This window comes from Liolophura sinensis, chromosome 1, assembly GCF_032854445.1.
Source record: "Liolophura sinensis isolate JHLJ2023 chromosome 1, CUHK_Ljap_v2, whole genome shotgun sequence".
Classification (NCBI taxonomy): Eukaryota; Metazoa; Mollusca; class Polyplacophora; order Chitonida; family Chitonidae; genus Liolophura; species Liolophura sinensis.
The window spans coordinates 47,690,022-47,703,544 of NC_088295.1; the positions used below are offsets into that span (position 1 = coordinate 47,690,022).

A 13,523-nucleotide genomic window follows, 5' to 3' on the forward strand; every position below is an offset into this window, starting at 1 on the left:
GTTGATCAGTTAAGTCTTGGATGTATAGACTGTAGAATGTTTTCTACCCACGACTCTGCCAGCTTTCCCCTGAAACACGACGTAATAATGATTAAACAAATCAATGAAGAGGTAGATCCAGTCCTACAATTACCTAAATTAGAGTATGAAATATTTTAAAGCCTTTTTCATATAAATATATATATATATATATATATATATATATATATATATATATATATATATATATATATATATATATATATATATATATATATATATATCTGTATATATATATATATATGCCTATTCATAGTTTTGAAGTTATGTCATAGCTGTGCCCTGAACCAATCATAAGCACACTATTAGTCACGTGACTATAGTGCTAGAGGTGAAAACAAATTGAATTTAACTCAGGCGAAATAGGTCTTGAATAAGATTTTAGCGTGAATAATGAAAAATATATCTGCTTTTAGACAAGAATTTTTCTCTGGAAAAGTAATTAGAATATGCCTAACCATCTAATATGATAGTTTCTTTTTCCCGCAGTACTTTAAACTTGAGAAATTGGCAAAAATCGGCATTTCGCCCATTTAGCTCCATGTTATTTATCACCTATGGATACTCAAAGCTATGAATGTATGTGTACATATGTTTTTAGGTCAAGTAATGAGTCACGAAGCACAGAAAGATTTCTCTGTACGACTGGTTCTATCAGCTTGGTGTGTCTTCTGCCTGGTGCTCAGCATTACCTTCACGGCTTATCTCGTCCCCGCTTTGGGTTTCGTCAAACAGCCCATTTTGTTTCATTCCATCGGAGATCTTCTCAACCATGGCGAGTATAAATGGGGTGTTTGGAGCGACGAGAGTTACTACTTTTCGCTTCTCAAGGTATGGTTTTAAGGCAGGTGCGAATGGATCAAACCAAATGTGCAGGAAACATTTTCCTCATTTACAGATGCTATACAGATACAGAGAGATATGGTCGTCACATTCGATTATTTTTGAGATATTCTGTTGCTATCTACAGTTGTTGTTCTTCTTTCAGTTTTTTGGCTTCCTCTCCTGCCGTACCTGGGCTCTTCCCGGTTTCCACCCACCATAATGCTGGCCGCCGTCGTATAAGTGAAATATTCTTGAGTACGGCGTGTACCAATCAAAAATAAAACAAATCTTTCAGTCTTTAGGACACTCCAGGGCTCAGTTCCGATCCCTGGACAGGGGCTTCTGGATTCCCTCTTGATGACAATATGCGGTTGATCGTGTTTGTTGGATCATTCGCGGTGTTCCGCTTAATCCGGGGCTTGATGCTTTAATGAACAGTCATTGTGTTTGTATTCGACCTGGAAATTATTCCCGAACAAGGAGTTTGAAATTTGAATTTGGATATCATGCCTACAATATCTTTTCTGTGTTCCATGCATTGCTGAAAACTGTTGACGACTTCCCTGTGACACGTTATCTACTTTATAAAATATTTATATGTTACTTCTTGCATATTCCTTTCGGAACTGGTGTTTTAGGTTGTTTTGGAACCCTTTTATGCTGTTATCGAGGTCTGTTGTTTACGAGTGGTATACGAATGTCGGACTTGAGGCTTAGATTCTACCAATTTATCGTGCAAATCTGTATGTCACATGTGAAAAAGATTCTTGGTAAATTGACAAAGTTCTGTGATTTACCTTGCCTACTCTGTTTTTTTTTATCCATAAAACTGACCTCCGTGCATACTATAAGAATACAAAATATGCTTTTCAACATGAAATTACAAATAATGAATAAATAAATAAATAAATAAATAAATAATCTATACCTATGCATTTATCTTTTTTTCAGAGATCCTCCGCCCCCGAATTTCAAGAATTGTATCGCGGTATAATTGATTTTAACAAGTCAGACAGCGAAGTGCTGAGTGCGAATGTAGAGGTTCACAAACGAAAAATTCTGACTGAAAAATATGCTTTCATCTCCACATCTATGAGCATGGAGTCGTTCGTTGCTGAACATTGCGACGTCGTACGCGTCGACAAATTGGCTGAACTTCCATTTGCTTTTCCGCTGCCGAAAGGCTCAGCCTTTACACCTTTTATCTCAAAATGGTGAGACACAGAAAAGGTTACAGTAAAATAATTAATAGTGCTTTTTTGTCTAATTATAAATTTGTAATTGGCAATGAATGAGAAAACATAAGTATCCAGACTGGTTCAAAACTTGATAGTATGTATACGATATAAGAATTTCAAAAATGTGGTACTATACTTTTAGTGCCTGATCAGGCGCTTTAGTGTGTGATAGATTCTTTGGAGTCTCAATCTGCAGGATACATACTTAATTTAGTCTTACAATCTGACACCCGTCAAAAGTAGAATGTATACAGGTCCTTCTATGCAGAAAGAATTTTCACTGGCCAATTAAGTCGACGATAATTAACCAAAATTAAAAGCATGTCTTTCGGGCCCTCTCTCCCGCCTTCCAAATGGGCAATAAGGAGAGTTTGCTTAGTGAAAACGCAGAAAAAAAATCATTTTGCTCCGAAATTTTATAACATCCCCCAAAATTTAATGCGATCATGTTCTCAGGCATATACTTTTATTTTCTGCCCTAGGATAAGAAACTTCCACGAAAACGGACAGATTGAGCGATGGAAACGGAAATGGATTCCAAAGCGCAATTGTACAGTTGCAAAGACGAAGTCTGAAGTCTTAACCATGGTGGATGTGCAAAGTCTGTTTGTTGTTGTGGCTTCTGGCACTGTGTTGTCTTTGATTGTGCTAATGTTTGAGCAGATTTCCTTCCGCTTCCTGAAGCGGAGAGACCTTAAGAAAACGAAGAAATATGTAACATGCCAACGAACCCTTTGAGTTTGTGAGTCGTATGTAAGATAAAATTAAGAACTACACAGTCATTCTTCCCCATATTATACCGGAAATTAATATGTGACGTTTAGCGAATAATTTTTTTTTGTCTATAATCAGCTATTTCTTCGACGCTTGTTGTCTTGAGTGTAACGTCTGAACAATACGAAATGAGACTGAAACCGAATCTAATGTTTATTTAAAATTATTGAATAGCTTTCACGATATATGTGTTTCATTCTCTGTTTTGCTTCCCGACCAGCACATTCTATGTGTAATATACTATAGTACATTGGCCTTCAGAAGCACTAAAGTATATTAGGAAACTTATCATTTTATGTAACAACACGGTGTATGAGGAAATATAAAATCCTCAAACAAGGCTGTGCATTGTTGGTTCCGCTTTCCATGGAAATGTTCAGTGTTTGCCGTCAATACTTGCATGTCGGTATTGTGTCTCGCAAGAGAGTGCGATACCTTTGATGACATTCTGTCAATATTTGAAACCAGCACAAACATATGCGAGTGCTGTTTGTTTTACGTTATTATCACATCTGTAAATCTTTTGTAAACGTGTATGTCCGGGTTGTGTTTTCGACAAAAACACCAGTAGTGGGCTTTTTTTTTTTGCCATGTAATGAAGATCGGCTCAACGTATATTCGAGAAAACCGTCAACTATTGCTTTTTCGTTGTAATGAAACGGTTTCCTGGTTCAAACATGTTATTCTCTCCTCGACACACTAAAAACATTCATCTGTTAATTTTAACAGAAAGTCTGTTGTCTTGAGTGATGCTAGAATGCATTCCGTTTTGCAGAAGATTGTTCTGTTAGTTACAACATATATGTAGCTTAATTTAACATAAAAATTCTATTAGACTAACAGAGTATTATGCCATAATAACAAAATACATTCTAGCATCACAATTTCTGTTAAAATTAACAGATACATTTTTTGCAATGTGTTGCTAAAATATACCGCCGAAGCGACGTTAGAACATGATCATTCATTTATTCCTTCATGCTAAAAAAATGGTCTTGTTAAACGTCAGCATTGTCCTTTCTTGACATGGCTAACCTTGACAGAGGAGATTCTTAGGAGGTCATGAGATGTGCCATACCAGACACACCAAAAACATTGGCGTCACTCGTACCTCACGCACACATGATTAAAGGGCAAACCACAGTTCTGGTGACGATAACATGACGGCGCGTTCCACTGACTTTCACAATGTGTGTAATTTTGTTTATTTTATGCTGTGGTTGCATATAGCGGTTATGCAACATTACAAAGTTTAAACTTAATGTTTTCTAAACTTCATGTGGGAAGATTTCCACAGCTTTAGTTTTTTTTTTTTTTTTTTTTACATTATTACCTCTTTAGTTCAGGACCTGTAACATGCCTGTTAAATGCTGATTTGTCATTACTTTTATAGTACCATACATTGCATTATCCTTTACTCCAATTGCTAACGTTTCTAGAATGGGCTATTAACCAAGAATTGTTGGATTCATGTTAGACTTAAGTACAAATTTGTTTCCTTTTGTTTTGTTTTTTCCTCGGCAACATTGTCATTTCCTTCTCTCTCTGAGCAGCATCGGTCTGTCAAAGACATATAGTTTTATTCTTGGTCATAGTGCAGAGTTCAAATAAACCTGTTTCAACAATCTAAAATAATTTCGACTTTGGATCAGATTTATGTTTGGTTAAAGAATTATGTCTAAGATTTGCTTTGTGGGTTTGCTCCTGTAAATAGTTCAGACGATCATCAGCGTGGAGTCTGGCTGATTGACGGCTGTAATGCCCGCCTTAGGACTGTGGGCGGACCAAGAAGACTACTGTCTTTTTTTCAGTATATATTTATATTTGATAATCAGTATATATTTATCTTTCAATGATTCAGAACGAATGCTTCACTACAAATCTCTTGTAAGGATTCAGGCTCTAAGGCTCAGTTCTGATATTAATAGTAATTATACAAGTAGTACCAGATACTATCTATAGTATACATGGCTCAGTTGGTTAGCGCGCTTGCGCAGCGTAATGACTCAGGAGTCTCTCACCAATGCGGTTGCTGTGAGTTCAAGTCCAGCTCATGCTGGTTTCCTCTCCGGCCGTACGTGGGAAGGTCTGTTAGCAACCTGCGGATGGTCGTGGGTTTCCCCGGGCTATGCCCGGTTCCCACCCACCATAATGCTGACCGCCGTCGTATAAGTGAAATATTACCATAGCTGTTTGGCGTAGTCCAAAATAGCTTATGTTGTCGAAGGGAGATAACTGTTGTATCTGAATGAAATTAGAGGTATTCCCCTTGTTCCGTAGCAGAACTGAGAGTTATGACCATTGTCAATATACCGAAAGGCTTTCAATGCGTAAGTCCTTTTCTAAATGAACGAACAGGGATAGGGTTGTGTGTTAAATTAGGGGATATTATCTCCAGAAATATGACAGTGTTTACCAAAATCTCCAAATAATAAAGTATTGTTTACAAAGCATGGTTACCGTTCTGTCGTTGTAAGAGAAAAAATTTAACGGATGGGTTCTGAAAGGTTATGAATTTGGTGGATAAGTTTTGATTTATGTCATATCTTGCAGTTCAGCAACATGTTAAGCAAAATGGCGGACCATGTTTTCACGTACTCTTTCTGTGTGTGAGAAGTTGTAAGTTGTTAATTGTGAGGTATAAAATTGCATGTTGGGTCAGGAGAATGCCGAAATCCAAAAGCAAATCGAAGAGTGCAGCTCCCTCGGGTTCTGTTGCGTCCAAAAGACGTAAAGCACCCCACCCCAGTGTGAAGGAAGTCACGATGATGTAGGCCTAGTGGATCATGGACAGGAAACATCCTGTTATGATGGGATGGTCCAGAGGGACATATGTCAAAGTTTATGCCAAACTGCCAGTCCCACCCAGGCCCCTGAGCTTGAAACAGGTGATACAAACAACCCTGTTAGTGTCATGTCCTGTAACGCACCTAGTTTGGGATTACATGTGTCGAATTAAACTAGACAAAAAATCATTGAGGGTCAATTTGTAGATTTGGCCTCTCTACTTCCGTCCAGCACGGACACACAAAATGAGAGGCGTTTGTCTTTAAATGATAATGGTGAAATTGTCTCCAAGGAAGTCCAGTCCAAATCTATCGACACATTAGACAAATGGGTAGATGCTTTTCTCATTTACATGGATATTTATATCAGTGCGCACCCAATAGCTACGCGTAGTATGCAGAAATACATTTACACAATTCGATTAAATGCAAAGAGGGAAGCTATAGGATGGAAAGAGTATGATGTATAATACAGGCTAAGAAAGGGAGGTAACCCATCCACTTCGTGGGGAGAGGTTGACATTGAGCTGTGGCTTCTTTACATGGGTTCTAACAGTGGAAGAGCTGTTTCTCATACTTACAAGCAGGGCAGCAGTCAGAGCAAATGCTATGACTACAACTTAGAAGGCACATGTTTTAAGCATCCTTGTCAATATTTGCATTTGTGCATACGCTGTGGAGGTGACCATCCAATTTCAATGTGCAACATGCAAAAATCATTTCTCCCTCAGCAACAGCCCTTTCTTGGCGAAAGAAGGACTTCACTCCAGTTTCTCGCTAATACTAGACAAACATTCAACACAAACCGGTGCACCTATACCAACCCCAGAGCACGAAACCCATCCCACACCCCCAGATATATGGGCTTTAGGCCGAACCCCAGTCAACCTGGAGGCTTTAGGTAAACATCTAGCATTGTATCCTGATAGAGAAGCAGCTCGATCACTTTCTGAGGGGTTTCGTTTCGGCTTTCGTTTACATTATCATGGCCCTCGGCTTTTTACAGAATCGAGAAACCTCATTTGAGCTCTTGAACATGAGTCTGAATTATGGGAAAAGATGCAGAAAGAGGTAAACTTGGGTAGAATATCTGGGCCTTTCTCGCAGCGTCCGATATCAAACTTGAGAGTGTCTCCAATGGGGTTGATTCCTAAATCGGACGGGGGCTGGAGGCTCATTACTCACCTTTCATTTCCATCTTCAGACAGTATTAATAATTTTATAGATCCAGAAATGTGTTCTGTAAATTACACATTTGACAAGGTTTTAGAAATGATAGCTGGGTTAGGTTGTGGGGAACAGATTGGTAAAATGGATGTCAAATCTGCCTTTAGGTTACTACCCGTTTATCCGGGAGATTTTGATTTACTCGGCACGAAGTTCCAGGGTAACTATTTCATCGACAAATGTTTGCCAATGGGTGGTGCCATTTCGTGTCGGGTTTTTGAAATATTTTCATCTTTCTTACACTGGCTAACGGTACATACCACAAAATGAAAACACCATTGATCACTACCTAGATGATTTTATTTTTGCTGGAGCTGCAGGTACGAATATATGTGAAAATATCATGTCAACATTTGAAAGACTGTGTTCTGAATTAGGAGTCCCTTTAGCTTCCGAAAAGACAGTTAGTCCTTCAACAACTTTCACATTTCCTTGGGTTCGAAATTGACACTGTTCAAATGCTTGTGCGAATTCCTGCCAAACAAACGTGAGGAATTGTCAAGCCTTTTGGGTGAATTTTTAACTCGTAAGAAAGTAACCTTACGTGAAATGCAAAGAAACTAAATTTCTTTTGCAAAGCCATTCGGCCAGGTAGAGCATTCATTAGACGTTTTCATGACGCCACAAGTCGAGTGAGTAAACTACCATTTTATTCGAACTGGCGAAGAGCTTCGTTCCGACATGCAGATGTGGTCACATTTTCTGGACCACTTTAATAGAACAGTGTATTTTTCGAGTGATGTTTGGTCGTCTGAATCGGTTCTGAAATTGTATACTGACAGTGCCGGGTCTACTGAATTAGGATGTGGGGCAATTTTTCATGAAGACTGGGTATTTTACCCATGGCCAGCTGCTTGGGCTGAGATGGAAGTTACGTGTGATATAACTTTTCTCGAACTCGTCCCAGTCATTTTAGCTATTATGATATGGGGTAGCAAGTTATCGAACAAGAAGGTGCTGCTAAATATCGATAACGAAGCCCTGGTTGTAATCCTGAACAGACAAACATCTAAATCTAGACGTGTCATGGGGCTAGTAAAGGCCCTTTGTTCTGAATACAATGCTTCACAACATAACATTTAAAGAGGTGCATATTGCTGGTCAAGTTAATTTAACGGCCGACGCAATTTCTCCTAAACAGTGGGACAGATTCAGAGAAGTGTCCCCTTCAACCCATGTATCACCAGAGCCGGTCCAAGTCGAGTTCCATACTCCGATCTCCAGCATGAAATTGACAGACTCCTCCGAGCAGCAGTCTCAAAAAATTCACACGCAACCCAAAGAACTGGTTTAGCTTCTTATTTTCAATTTTGTGTACAAGTAGACATCCAAAATGTTTGGCCTCAGTTCAGCCGCAGTTCATTGTTTCATACATAGCTCATTTGTTAATACGAGGTCTAACTTACTCTACAGGAAGGTCGTACTTATCTGCGGTCTCGTACAGATGTAAGTTAGAAGGGCAAGTTGATTACACATCAGATTTTGTGGTCTCCAAATTAATGCAGGGAATGAAACGTATAATAATAATAAACGTATTCTGAGATAATCTGGAGTACGTCGTAAAACACATGTCAAATAAGTAAATAAATATCTATAGTATATATTGTCTATTAAATAGTCAGTGTTATCAATATTGCACTGCTTGATTATTTAGAATGAAATAAATCTAAAAAAAAGTAAGGCTCATCAGATGGATAGGTGATAACTAGGTATACAAATACTTTCATTTATTTATTTATTTATTTTTTTTTTTTAGATTTTTTGGAGGAGAGTTAAATACAACCAAATGTTTGAATTCTATGTACAGTGAGTTTTATGAACCATAGGCAATTAACGGCATGTTATTCAGGTAATCTGATGTCAAAAGAAGTTTTCTAGCTATATATATATATATATATATATATATATATATATATATATATACACAGGGATTGTTTTGTCTGTGGGCTGTAGGACATGTTTTCTGTAATTTCTGAAAAATATCTTGTGAAAGCTAATTGTGGGGGATCTTTACACTCACAGCGGTGCATATTTTTGATTTATCAAAAAAAAAGCTTGTCCATGTGTCTGTTGGACCATAGTGTGTCATTTTGTAATTGCTTTTCGTTTGTGCATGTATTGCAGGCGTTGTTGCCCAACTCACAGGTCAAAATATTTATTTTGACTTATTTACTGGACTTGCCTGTTGGATAAACTTTTTTTCCCCAATGCTATACACAACTGGTCTGGACTACCACAGTTAGTCTACCTTTGCTGCCCGCACACAAACTTAACCCTTGTCACAATAAGGGAATATTTCTCCCGAGTACTGAAGTCTTATTTTCAGCCAAGAAAAAGATGTTTTTGAATTTAGAGGGTAATAGAATTTGGTTTTCACCCAGATATAATTCTTGAGGAGACTTTGCTAGGATAATTCATAACCATTGAAATGAAATGTTTCATGATCGACAAAACCTTTCATCTTTGCCTGTTAAATCGGCTTCATACCATAACTAATTTTGTTCCAGTTATTCTCATTGTGAATTTCTTTTTACAGATCTTCCTAGTATTGGTGCCAGTCTTTCTGCAGCAGCATCTAAGGAACCACAGGCCACTGCAGCTGCAGGAGGTGGCGGAGGATGAGCACTAGACGCAGACGCTGACTTGGAAGCGAGGCTGGAGAATTTGAGAAAAAAGTGATGATCAGGGGAGATAATACAGTGCTGTTTGTATATATTGGATTTCCCTGTACACATCATGACGGACAACAATGGGCTCTTTTCAGACCTCTCAACTCTCACGCATTCGGCGTGAGACTCACGCATTCGGCTTCAATCTCACGCTCTCACGCAGCTACTTTAAAATCTCACGCATTCTGAAGGTTTAGGGTAAAAAATAAAAAAAACACTGGTAATTGTTGGTTTGCTTATGATATTCAACTGACCAAAGTACGGGTCGTGTCTTCAGTCATCCGAGGGAATTTCGCATGTTTATTTTTAACCTCCCCAGAGTTGTCGTTCCTGCTTCACCTACTGGCCACAGACCCCCATTAGTTTTCCATAAGCGACAATGTTAACGTTTAGCGCTGTAGCTCAGTCCCAAACATTCCGAGGCCAATAAGCTTTGGTGCATACCTGGCCCAGCCTGTGAGAAAGAAGCTGTAAAAGTCTTGACATAGGTTGACCGTCAAAATCTGGACCTTTCCATGCCGGCAGCTGGGAGGGGTGCCTAGCAACGCCAAGGGGACGTCACTCGCAGCCTCATCACCACCTGTCTCCTTGTGTCCTCTCGCTCAGAATTTCAAACTTTCACCATTAAAACTCATACCTGCCCAAAGCTTAGACAATTTCCATCATTTTGATACCAAGCATGCACCTGTACACCAAAAACGGCAGGCTGGCGGCAAAAAAAGACTTTACACCCTAAAATACACAGAACTACAATCGTCCCTACCGAAAAACGGAAGTTGTAATGGGGGTCTGTGTCCTATCACTGATTGAAAAGGAACGATAACTCTGGATAGAGACTGCGAAGACAGTTCAGATACACGCAATATCTGGCACCACGTGATCTGTCAAAATATCGGACACGCGGCACAGTTCAGATTCCGATTCCACCTTGGACGACATTCTACCCGTAAAACGGACCAAATATACAGGAGCCGCCACTTACAAAAGTAAATTCAATAGAGAATGGATCACGAAATATCCATTCATCAGCGCTGTGGAAGGTGGCAGTTCTAAGTTTTACTGCAATATTTGTACTCGAAATTTGTCCTGTTCCCATCAAGGGGAAACTGATGTAAAACGTCACATCAGCAGTGATACCCATCAGCAATTTGTGAAGACGAAGAGCAAACAACCTACAATTTCCAGTATGTTTGCTGGCCAGTCATCTGACCTGAATACCAAGGTGATTTTTAATTCTAATCTTTTGAAGCTTTATTTCCTAAGAAAGGAACGCCGATTTTTGGACATGTGTGCCACTAAAGGAAGAGATTCAGCGACCGCTCAAGCGATATTCAATAAAATCGACCAGGTTCTAAACTCAAATGGAAACCCGTGGATCAACTGTGTTGGCTTTGGTGTCGACAACACCAGTGTTAATCTTGGGGTTAGGAACTCTATATTTACAAGGGTAAAACAACAAAACACTGATTGTTATTTCATGGGGTGCCCATGTCATCTTGTGCACAATGTGGCTTGTAGGGCATCTAGTTCATTTTCTGACTTTTCTGGTTTTGACGTTGAGGATATGTGCATTGATGTCTTTTATTATTTTGACAAAAGTACAAAAAGAAAGTCAATGCTTGTTGAGTTTGCAGACTTCCGTGATGTCAAGTATCGTCAAGTGATGAAACATGTTAATACACGTTGGCTAAGTCTGGAAATAGCTGTGAAGAGAATTCTTCAAATGTACCCCGCCCTGAAGAGCTACTTCCTCTCAAACAGTGAGAGTATACCTCGTTTCAAACGATTGAAAGATCTGTTCAATGATCCAATGACAGAAATCTATTTACTGTTCTACAACGCTGTCCTGCCAACGTTCACAGCCGTGAATAGCTGTGGAGTTCCTTCAAAGAGAAGACCCTTGTATTTACGCAATCTACCACCAGCTCCGCAGATTTCTGATGAAGTTGACGGGGAAGTTCATCACCATTCAGCATATGAAAGCTGCCGGGATTAATCTGATGAGTGTCAACTATTCTGAGACAATGAATCAACTGAAGGATGATCAGCTCTTCATTGGTTTTGTGACAAAACAGAAAGTTCAGAAGTTGTTGAATGATGGTGACGTATCACCAAGGGGAGTTACTGAGTTCTATTCGGCAGTGCGTCAATTCTACATGAAAGCTACAAAAGAATGTCTTGCAAAACTTTCACTAAATGACGACCTGCTTCTGCACGCCCAGTTCGTTTATTTCTTCAGGAAAGATGAGAGTGGATTTGATGATATTGAATTCTTCGTTAAAAAATTTCCACACCATCTTCCCTCAACAACGAATGAGATCGAGAAGCTCCAAGAAGAGTTTGTGGAATATCAAATGCTGGAAAAAAGTCACATTCCAGGACAAATCTGGGGCAGCGCCCGCGTCAAACCTACTGAAGATGATAATGACCAGGAACTGGACGAGACTTCGTCTTATTTCCGGATGGATGTCATTTGGGGTCATCTTTCCTCTCTTAAATTAGTAGACGGCAGCTCTAGGTTTGGAAGATTGAGTAAAGTGGCTAAATTGATACTTACCCTACCACATTCCAACGCTGGCGAGGAGAGGGTATTTTCAATGGTGAGAAAAAACAAAACCGCTTTTCGAGGATCGCTGGGAGTAGAGGGCACGTTGTCCTCTTTGATGACCATCAAACTAGCGAACGGTCACCAATTTGAACCACCAAGTGAAGTCTTAACCAGCGCCAAGAAGGCCACTCGTGAATACAACTTGTTACACAAGAAAAAATAATCTTTTCAAATAATAAAAGAGCACTCACGAGTCACATTCTTGTAACCACTGGCAGTGTTTTACCACTAGACCTACCTCCGATCGATGATTCATCGGGCGTCGCCACCTGATTATAAATCTGTGTGCCACGTCACCTTATAAGGTTATAAACAGTCACAATGCGGTCTAGCTAGTGTAAATTGTTGCAGACTACTGGCTAATTACAAAGTGACTAATCTGATTATATTTTCATAAATATTTTATGAAGCCACTCCACGGTATTTAGATCACGTCATGCATTGTACATTATCTTCGGTTTGTTGTGTGTTTGGATTGTTTCCACAATTTGAATAATTTCAGGGAAATACAGTTTCCAATCTGACAAATGGTGTTGGTTATTAGTATTGATTTTTCCCACAAAATCTGTATAGATTTGCATCAAAGCGCCTAAAACGAGATCCAAAACGAAGTAAAATACGGAAAGTTTCCTAACAATTCCACATTGTAATAGGGCCTACAGTAAGTTCACTCTTGGACTTCCAGTTTATTGTCTTAAGGAGAGAATAATATCAAAAGCAGTCCATATTTGCTGATAAATATGATGGTTATTCTTATGTAAAAATAGAAGATATTGTGAAAACCGTAAGTTAACATTGTCTAATGATTTGCAGTTTTATTCTCCGGAAATGAGCTAGAATGGATCTCCGGCAATCTAGAACCCCAGAGCTTCCAGGGGCCTAGGCGGTCCCTGGACCCTCGCCTAAATGGCTGGGATAGTAACTCAATCTCACTCCTTGGGAACATTTTAGGTTGAGAGGTCTGTCTTTTGTATAGTGACATCTACTTGTAAGTCATGCTGGACTACATATGTTGTGTTAAAGGCAGAGGTACAGATGTACAGCAAAGCCTTACCTATAGTTCTGCTTCCTGGCTACGTGTGTAACCTTGTAACCCGTAATTCTCAGACATGATTTTTATTCGCTTTTTAGCGGAATTCCGCTTTTTCTTTGTTCAGTTTCGATTAATTTACCTGTTTTCCGTTTTTTTTTCTGTGTAGTAACATTTTGTAAAGTTCCGATTTATTTCCTCAAAATAAAGTCGAAGATTCTGTCAATTTGCCGATGCATGGCTACCGAAATCTGGCATTGCCGGAAGTTATAATGTTATCTGAATGGAGTCTATTGTCTAGTCAGATCGTGTGTTTCATTAAGCCGA

General features: G+C 39.1%; 1 long non-coding RNA gene across 1 annotated transcript; it reads left to right on the plus strand.

The window, feature by feature from the left end:
• Positions 1-737: 737 nt before the first annotated feature.
• Positions 738-4,032, plus strand: LOC135461968 (uncharacterized). The gene is made up of 3 exons (XR_010443417.1): positions 738-870; positions 1,816-2,078; positions 2,585-4,032. It is a non-coding gene; the product is annotated as an uncharacterized LOC135461968 (long non-coding RNA).
• The last annotated feature ends 9,491 nt before the right edge of the window (positions 4,033-13,523 follow it).